We start from the raw sequence: 4,372 nt of genomic DNA, 5'->3' as shown, positions 1-4,372 counted from the left end.
ACCCTCGGAAACCCTGTACAGGGTCGCTATGGGTCGGAACCGACTCGACGGCACTTAACAAACAAACAAACAAAAACAGGATACAGTGAGTTGTAATGTCCAATAACAAAAATTCAGTCCAAATATCACAAGAACAAAGTCATTTAAGCTACAAAATACAAAATTCACTGGAAAAAAAGACAATGCTAAAGCAATTCTCAATATACAGCTTGCCAATTTGCAACCTTGCAGCAAAGCAACTGAATATCTTTTTACTAGTCTTCCTTCTCAACTGCCACTTTCTTGGTTGGATCTAACTAACATACTTCAAAGGAGCTCCAAACAAGAATACCCAAATACTAGAGAGATTCCTTACCAAAAACTACTTGGGTTTTATCACAGATCTATCAAAACGTCCAGGTCTCTTGCAAAAGATTCCCTAATTACAACATTAGTCTTATAAAGACCATACAACTTTGGATACTCCAAACTTCTGTTATTTTTTTCCAGTTAAAATGATAAAATGACATTTATTTGTTCTCTTTTCGATATTCATTACTTGAGCTCAATTTGGGAATACCAAAATAAAATAAGTTTGGCATGTGACTCCCCAAAGTATCTAAGTTACCACAGGTTTCCACTCTATTGTATTTGAAATTTTTTTTTTTTATTTTATTGTTATCTCCATAATTTATTTTTATCAGATTTTCTAGACAGAAAAAAATCAATTCATTTACATGGAAGAATAGATTTAGCTGAATAGTCCGTAGGATACTTATAACAATGGTGGTCCAAATGAAGCGAGTCTCGTGGCATTGGAAATTCAGATAACTTTATTTAAATTGAAAACACTCTTAATTTAAAAACTATATTTAGTTAAGACCCTTTTCTTATAAAAAGCCTAAGAATGCTTCCAGATAAGGCAGAAATATTTCTAGGTTAACAAGAGCAGATTTGACTTCGGACTTTTATTCTTTAGACAAATTTTATAGAGTAGAGAAAAAATAAGCTTATTTACAGAAAATATCTACATATGTATTCAGAGATACAAATTTGTTGACGTAAAGACTTAAGTATATGGTTGTATCTCAAGTGGTTCTCAAAGAGCTTTGTTAATTTTCTTGGATTTTAAGTGTGTCTAAAACGCTTCTTCATCCTCAATCTTGGGAGCCAAATAGTACTTTGTTGTTGTTGTTGTTGTTAAGTGCCATCGAGTCGGTTCCGACCCATAGCGACCCTGTACAGGGTTTCCGAGGGTGTAAATCTTTACGGGAGTAGAAAGCCTCATCTTTCTCCCGCGGAGCGGCTGGTAGTTTCGAACCGCTGACCTTAAGGTTTGCAGCCCGATTCGTAATCACTACGCTACCAGAGTGTCCCATATCAGCAATTTTATACTCTACAACATGGGGTACATCAGCAGACATACTGAGTGGCACTGTAGGAGTCAATGGTGTGGCTTTTGTAAAGAAGTTCGGGTATCTAATTGCAAAAGTTAGCTGAACTGGTTCATTCATCTCTATGGTAAACGCCTTCTCCTCTTTATCGACATTACTTGTTTGTGACAATTTCATGTTTCCATTTCCAAGTTCTCCACTTGCAGAAAATTTCACTCCATCTTTTGTCCATCAAATGACAATAGCATCTCCAATATGACAGAGATCTAGGCATATATGTGCAAATTCACGAGAAGGCATTTTTATCACAGAGCTGTACTCTTGTTCTGGAATTCCAAGTTTTCAACATCTAAATCCATTAACTTGATTTCATAGTCTGAAACTTTTTCTTGGTTTGGTGTTTCAAATACTAGTGCCAAGGTGTCCACATTATCTTCAGCCCTTAGTGTAATGATGTCTTCATTGTCAGCACATTTCAGTATTTTGCACATGCTGGTGAGGTTCACGCCCATGGCTAGGCTGGGGTCGCAGGGGTAGGTGCCAAAGCCCTTAGAGAGCAGAGTAGCTACAAAAAGGGAATGTGGGACGAATCCATACTCTGCAGGTTCACACTGACTGAGCTGATGTTTCAGCAAGCCTCATTGATGAGGTCCTTCAATGCCTCTAACACTTTCTTCAGGATGGAGCCCTGAACCAAGCATGCCTTGAACATGGTGGTAGAGTCTTAACGACGCAGCTACAGGTGGGTAGAAAGTATGGAAGTCTAGCTGAGGCCTCACAAAAATCGAAGCATCAGTTGAAGACCAAAAGGACCACAACCAGCTTGTTGCATCTGCAACCGTTTCCAAGCCATAGTATTTTCAATAGTTACATATGCATGTGAAAGTTCGACTATGGATAATAGAAGATTTCATGCATTTCAGTTATGGTGTTGAAGAAGAATATTAAAGGTACCATGGAATGCCAGAGGCGGAAGCAAATCTGTGTTGGAACAAGTACAACCAGAATGCTCCCTAGAAGCCAAGATGGCCAGACATCCTTTCTCATACTTCAGACATATTATCAGGAGGGATCAATCACTGGAGAAGCACAGAATGCTTGGTAAAGTGGAGGGTCAGAGAAAAAGAGAGAACCCCCCCAATAAGATTAATTGGCTCCATGGCAGCATCAATTGGCTCAAGCAGCATTTGTAACGATGGCACAGGACGAGGCAGTATTTCATTCTGTTGTAAATAGGGTCACTATGGGTCAAACTGACTTGGTCACCTAACAACAACATTAATTAATCTTAAGCAATATATAATCACTATAGAATGGGATTTCTTCTCTGGCCTATAGCATTGCTCTGAGTCAGGATTGACTTGATGCCAGTGGGTTTGGTTTGAGTTACCTGCCTAAATACATTGACAAGAAACTCCCAGATATTCAAGCCAGATTCAGTAGAGGATACAGAACAAGAGATATCATTGGATCTTGATGACATCAGATGTATCTTGGCTGAAAGCAAGAGAATGCCAGAGAGATGTTTCACTATCTTCATTGGCTATACAAAGGCATTTAATTGTAAGGATCATAACAAATTATGGATAACATTGTGAAGAATGAGAATTCCAGAGCACCTAACTGTGCTAATGCAGAACCTGTACATATACCAAGAGATAGTTGTTCAAGCAGAATAAGAGATTATTGTGTGGTTTAAATTGAGTAAGGTGTATGTCAGAATTATATCCTTTCACCATATATACTGTATGCTGAGCAAATAACCTGAGAAGGTGGACTATATGAAGAAGAAGGTGACATCAGGACTGGAAGCAGGTTCATTTATAACCTATGGTATGCAGATGATACAACCTCATTTGCTGGAAACAAAGAGGACTTGAAATACTGATGAAAATCAAAGACTACAGCCATCAGTATGAGACGCACCTCAAATGTAAAGAATGAAAATCCTCACAATTGGGCCAATAAGCAAACCATGATAAATGGAGGAGATTAAAATCATCAAGGTTTTCATTTTACTGGATTCATAATCAATGCCCATAGAAGCAGCATTTAAGAAATCAAATGGCGTATTGCTTCGGACAAATCTTCAATAAAGGACATCTTAAAAGTGTGAAAAAGTAAATATGTCATTTGAAGACTGAGATACACTGACCCCTGCCATGATATTTTCAGTAGTTTCATATGTCTGCAAAACCTAGGTAACAAATAAAGAAGACTGAAGAAGAATTGATGCCTTTGAATTATGGTGTTGGCAAAGAACACTATGGACTTCTAGAAGAACAAATAAATCTATCTTGAAAGAAGTACAGCCAGAATACTCCTTAGAAGCAAGAATGGTGAGACTGTGTCTCATAGGTTTTGAATATGTCCAAGAGGGACCAGTCCCTGGAGAAAGACATCATGCTTGTTAAAGTAAAGGGTCAGTGAAAAAGGAAGATACCCAATGAGCTAGAGTGAAACAGTGGCTGCAACAAAGGACTTACACATAGAATGATTATGAGGATAGAAAACCAATGTGAGGTGTTTCGTTCTGTTGTACATTGGTTCATTATGACTCAGAACCTACTCAACAGCACCAAACAACAACAGCCTTAAATGTGGTTTCCATGTTATCAGAAATTGAAGTCAGCACCATGTGAAAATAAAGTGGCCTAGCACGCTTATAAAAATAACTCAAGGGTCATCACAGGGTTGGCAAAAATGATCAGGCTTGCTATTTTTTAAATGGAAACAATAGCCCACTTTCCTCCAGAAAGATGTTTACCTATGCTTTACTTTCTTAATTATGCAAAGGCTTTTGATTGTTTGGATCATGAAAAGCAATCGATAACTTTGCAGAGAATGAGTGTTCCAGAACACTTAATTGTGCTCATGAGGAACCTGTATATAGACCAAGAGGCAGTTATTCAAACAGAACAAGGGGACACCGAATGGTTTAAAATTAGGAAGGGTGTGTGCCAGGGTTGTGTTCTTTCACCATATTTATTCAATCTGTA

The 4,372-nt window shown here is 38.0% G+C and overlaps 1 pseudogene; it reads right to left on the bottom strand.

The window, feature by feature from the left end:
• Positions 1–1,117: 1,117 nt before the first annotated feature.
• LOC102826530 lies at positions 1,118–2,085 on the bottom strand (annotated as a pseudogene).
• Between the last annotated feature and the right edge of the window lie 2,287 nt (positions 2,086–4,372).

The sequence above is a fragment of the Chrysochloris asiatica genome, unplaced genomic scaffold (assembly GCF_000296735.1).
Source record: "Chrysochloris asiatica unplaced genomic scaffold, ChrAsi1.0 scaffold00115, whole genome shotgun sequence".
Classification (NCBI taxonomy): Eukaryota; Metazoa; Chordata; class Mammalia; order Afrosoricida; family Chrysochloridae; genus Chrysochloris; species Chrysochloris asiatica.
This window is presented reverse-complemented; position numbering and strand designations above follow the sequence as displayed.